Source organism: Anopheles funestus (genome assembly GCF_943734845.2).
Source record: "Anopheles funestus chromosome X unlocalized genomic scaffold, idAnoFuneDA-416_04 X_unloc_21, whole genome shotgun sequence".
In the NCBI taxonomy this organism is placed as follows: domain Eukaryota; kingdom Metazoa; phylum Arthropoda; class Insecta; order Diptera; family Culicidae; genus Anopheles; species Anopheles funestus.
Window position 1 is genome coordinate 9087 of NW_026045145.1, and position 5914 is coordinate 15000.

Here is a 5914-nt window from a genome sequence, read left to right on the forward strand (position 1 = left end):
TGCTGGTAATAGCTTGAGCCCCTGAATAAGGGGTCGAAGCGTACATCTTGAGACCATGTACAACATATTACCAAATCGGCACCATGGGTTCGGGTGCAAGTGATGTAACCGTGAAAGATGTTGAGCAGCCCAACATCGGTTTACACACGCATAATAGGAAGGCAGCGCTGTCGACTGGTCAGTCGTGTAAGAAGTGTGCATTATCGATCACAAATATATTGGTGATCTGTAGGTTGCGCATACACCATGCCCGGTGTAAAGTGCCGTGGTCCCCCCCGGGGGGCTGCATCAAACCGTTCGCCACGCGAACTACCCAATGGAACGAACTCGATGCATTTAATAAGAAGAAGAGATGATAATGAAACACGGTCGATTTAAGAGTTGAAAACGTTGAAATGCCTATAAGCAAGTCTTAAGTTGGTGGTGACCGTTACGCCCCAACAAATTGGTGCCTTACCCTACACCAAAGAGCCATTCAACATGGTTCAAGTGAGCGATAATCACGCTCTACGCTCAGTTCGACAGCTGCAAGGCAATCACTCGCTAAGTTCAGAGCTAATACATGCAACACGCCGGCATTGTTTCCACCGACGCATGGATTCAAGACTGGTGCACTTATTAGTTAAACCGTTCGCCTCCGGGTGTTTCGAGTTCAAGTCTGGATGAGGATTGTTCTTGCTGGTAATAGCTTGAGCCCCTGAATAAGGGGCCGAAGCGTACATCTTGAGAGTAAATGTACAACATATTACCAAATCGGCACCGTGGGTTCTGGTGCAAGTGATGTAACCGTGAAAGATGTTGAGCAGCCCAACATCGGTTTACACACGCATAATAGGAAGGCAGCGCTGTCGACTGGTCAGTCGTGTAAGAAGTGTGCATTATCGATCTGCAATATATGAGCTCAGTATGACAGCCCAATTGGTAATCCTCGGGACCTCCAGAAAGGAAGCTGGATGAGGATTACCAAATCGAAAGTTGATAAGTGTAGTGGTACCACTTAGTCAACTTGTATCCCGAAAGATGGTGAACCGAGTCGTCTGGCGTAAAAACCGGACGACTCGAAAGGGCTTGACCCTTTCAAGTGAGCGATAATCACATTCTACGCTCAGTTCGACAGCTACAAGGCAATCACTCGCTATGTTCAGAGCTAATACATGCAACATGCCGGCATTGTTTCCACCGACGCATGGATTCAAGACTGGTGCACTTATTAGTTAAACCGTTCGCCTCCGGGTGTTTCGAGTTCAAGTCTGGATGAGGATTGATCTTGCTGGTAATAGCTTGAGCCCCTGAATAAGGGGTCGAAGCGTACATCTTGAGACCATGTACAACATATTACCAAATCGGCACCATGGGTTCGGGTGCAAGTGATGTAACCGTGAAAGATGTTGAGCAGCCCAACATCGGTTTACACACGCATAATAGGAAGGCAGCGCTGTCGACTGGTCAGTCGTGTAAGAAGTGTGCATTATCGATCACAAATATATTGGTGATCTGTAGGTTGCGCATACACCATGCCCGGTGTAAAGTGCCGTGGTCCCCCCCGGGGGGCTGCATCAAACCGTTCGCCACGCGAACTACCCAATGGAACGAACTCGATGCATTTAATAAGAAGAAGAGATGATAATGAAACACGGTCGATTTAAGAGTTGAAAACGTTGAAATGCCTATAAGCAAGTCTTAAGTTGGTGGTTTCGTTGTGCCCCAACAAATTGGTGCCTTACCCTACACCAAAGAGCCATTCAACATGGTTCAAGTGAGCGATAATCACGCTCTACGCTCAGTATGACAGCTGCAAGGCAATCACTCGCTAAGTTCAGAGCTAATACATGCAACACGCCGGCATTGTTTCCACCGACGCATGGATTCAAGACTGGTGCACTTATTAGTTAAACCGTTCGCCTCCGGGTGTTTCGAGTTCAAGTCTGGATGAGGATTGTTCTTGCTGGTAATAGCTTGAGCCCCTGAATAAGGGGCCGAAGCGTACATCTTGAGAGTAAATGTACAACATATTACCAAATCGGCACCGTGGGTTCTGGTGCAAGTGATGTAACCATGAAAGATGTTGAGCAGCCCAACATCGGTTTACACACGCATAAGGGGTTTATTGTTATCTGTAGGTTGCGCATACACCATACCCGGTGTAAAGTGCCGTGGTCCCCCAGGGGGCTGCATCAAAACGTTCGCCATGCGAACTACCCAATGGAACGAACTCGATGTATTGAAAGAGATGAACAATTAATAGCGAGAATAGGGGCCCGGAAGCAATTCCGCGGCCCTACGGTCGATTCAAGAGTTGAAACGTTGTACAATCGTGGATAGCACCTAGTGCTAATATGGTGAGAGATAATGTGTGAGGAAATTTATTTTCATAAAGTTTAGTTAGTGGTTTCCGTTGTGCCCTAACAAACTTAAAGTTGGTGGTGACCGTTACACCCCAACAAATTGGTGCCTTACCCAACACCAAAGAGCCATTCCATATGGTTCTAGAGAGAGAGAGTTGTGTGGAAATTTATTTCCCACTAAGCGAGTGTGTGTCTGTAGTGGAACGAATTCTGGTTGATCCTACCAGTAATATACGCTTGTCTCAAAGGTTAAGCCATGCATGTCTAAGTACAAACATAAATGAATGTGAAACCGCATAAGGCTCAGTATAACAGCTATAATTCACAAGATCATCCTACCACTAGTTACTTGGATAACTGTGGAAAATCCAGAGCTAATACATGCAACATGCCGGGACTGTTGCCCTCGCGGGTAGCTGAACTGGTGCACTTATTAGTTAAACCAATCGCCTCCGGGCGGCTTGAGTTGAAGTCTGGATAAGGACGCAGATCGTATGGTCGCTTGTCGACTGACGACAGATCTTTCAAATGTCTGCCCTATCAACTATTGATGGTAGTGTAGAGGACTACCATGGTTGCGACGGGTAACGGGGAATCAGGGTTCGATTCCGGAGAGGGAGCCTGAGAAATGGCTACCACATCCAAGGAAGGCAGCAGGCGCGTAAATTACCCAATCCCAGTACGGGGAGGTAGTGACGAGAAATAACAATATGGACCTCTCTAACGATGGTCCATAATTGGAATGAGTTGAGTATAAATCCTTCAACAAGGATCAAGTGGAGGGCAAGTCTGGTGCCAGCAGCCGCGGTAATTCCAGCTCCACTAGCGTATATTAAAGTTGTTGCGGTTAAAACGTTCGAAGTTGATTGCCCGTCCAGACACGTGACCGCCACGGGCGCCCGGTTACACGCCGGGGCCGTTCGTGCGCGCGCTCACGGCTGCGACTCACAATGGTGTACTTGGGCGTTACTCTGTGAACGAGTACCGTGCTACCGGTTAACTCCGGCACGGGCTCCTCATGGTGCTCAAGATACTCACATTTACCTTGAACAAATTAGAGTGCTCAAAGCAGGCTAAGACAAAGCGTCCGGCCCCCCCGTGGGGTTGGCGTTGGCCGAGAATAATCTTGCATGGAATAATGGAATATGACCTCGGTTTATACGATTTCGTTGGTTTGTCAGAAACCTAGAGGTAATGATTAACAGAAGTAGTTGGGGGCATTGGTATTACGGCGCGAGAGGTGAAATTCGTAGACCGTCGTAGGACCAACTGAAGCGAAAGCGTTTGCCATGGATGCTTTCTTTAATCAAGAACGAAAGTTAGAGGATCGAAGGCGATTAGATACCGCCCTAGTTCTAACCGTAAACGATGCCAATTAGCAATTGGGAGACGCTACCCCTATTCGGTGCTCTCAGTCGCTTCCGGGAAACCAAAATCGGGTTCCGGGGGAAGTATGGTTGCAAAGTTGAAACTTAAAGGAATTGACGGAAGGGCACCACAAGAAGTGGAGCTTGCGGCTTAATTTGACTCAACACGGGAAAATTTACCAGGTCCAAACTTATCGAGGTAAGACAGATTGATAGCTCTTTCTCAAATTTAAGGGTAGTGGTGCATGGCCGTTCTTAGTTCGTGGAATGATTTGTCTGGTTAATTCCGATAACGAACGTGACTCAAACATGCTAACTAGAACGCTGTCAGCAGTGCGCCTCCGGGCGCACCTGACGTTACAGCCGGGCGGCGCCTTCACGGGCGGTCGTCGGCTACGTTTGCCCTGCTTAGCGGGACAACTTGTGTTTAGCAAGCTGAGAATGAGCGATAACAGGTCCGTGATGCCCTTAGATGTTCTGGGCTGCACGCGTGCTACAATGTGGGTCGCAGCGTGTTCTCGCCAATAGGCGCCCCCATTCCGAGAGGAACGGGAAATCACTAAAATGCCCATCTAGTCGGGATTGGGGACTGCAACGGTCCCCATGAACCTGGAATTTCTAGTAAGCACTAGTCATTAGCTAGTGCTGATTACGTCCCTGCCCTTTGTACACACCGCCCGTCGCTACTACCGATGGATTATTTAGTGAGGTTTCTGGAGGCTTACCTTCCGCGGTTCCTTCGTGAGCTGCAGCTGGCATGGCTGAAGTTGACCGAACTTGATGATTTAGAGGAAGTAAAAGTCGTAACAAGGTTTCCGTAGGTGAACCTGCGGAAGGATCATTACTGATGATCGTCCGCGAGTGACCAACCATGGGCTGCCTTCGGTGTAGCTCGGTCGCTCGCTTGCTATGTGTCAGAATTTGTTGAAAGCCAACTCGTTCGTTGTACACTTTGATGGGTGACCATCACTGTGTCCCCGTGCCGAGCTAGATCTCCCCTAGCCGTAAGGCACTTGAACGCCCCTTCGACGACGAGTTGCATGTGTGTGGTATGTGTCAGAATCTGGTGAAGCTTTCTGCATGTGATGTGCCTTGTGTGGATCCGTGGCCATTGCATTGTGTCTGGTGCTTAGATACCCAGACACTTAGAACGCTTGCGCGGAAAGCAAACTCGATCGTTGTACACTTTGATGGGTGACCATCACTGTGTCTCCGTGCCGTGCTAGATCCCCCCTAGCCGTAAGGCACTTTGAACGCCCCTTCGACGACGAGTTACAAGAGTGTGGTATGTGTCAGAATCTGGTGAAGCTTTCTGCATGTGATGTGCCTTGTGTGGATCCGTGGCCATTGCATTGTGTCTGGTGTGTAGGTACCCAGACACTTAGAACGCTTGCGCGGAAAGCAAACTCGATCGTTGTACACTTTGATGGGCAACCATCACTGTGTCTCCGTGCCGTGCTAGATCTCCCCTAGCCGTAAGGCACTTTGAACGCCCCTTCGACGACGAGTTACAAGAGTGTGGTATGTGTCATAATCTGGTGAAGCTTTCTGCATGTGATGTGCCTTGTGTGGATCCGTGGCCATTGCATTGTGTCTGGTGTGTAGGTACCCAGACACTTAAGCAAACTCGATCGTTGTACACTGTGATGGGCGAGCATCACTGTGTCTCCGTGCCGTGTAAGAGCTCCCCTGGCCATCAGGCACTTGAAAGGTCCTTCGACGACGAGTTACAATAGTGGTGTGTTAGATACGTCAGGTGATGGTATCTACTGTTGTGCAATACGTATCCGGCCACGGCACGGAACGAACGGGAACTGTGGTGCAGACATACAAAGAGTTAAGCCTATTAGTCATTAACTCTAAGGACGGGGCCATGGGGCGGTACGCAAAGGATACGGATGAGCGAGTATGCAGGCCCAATACTCAATAGCTCGATCCGATCCAAGCACATGAGTTGACTGCGGCGCCAGGTTAACCAATGTGCTAGATTCTATTTGGCCAGTAGAATCTTGTGTCTTATGCGATTTGATACCAAGACACCAGAACGAAAGTTAGTTGAAGAGTTATTAAACTCTTATGAAGTATGGTTGTGCAATCACAACTTATGACTTTAACCTATAAAGTGGATATGGACTTGCAATTATAACATGGAATCTCTACACACCCCATGAGCTCGATCCAATCCACGCACACGAGTTGCCT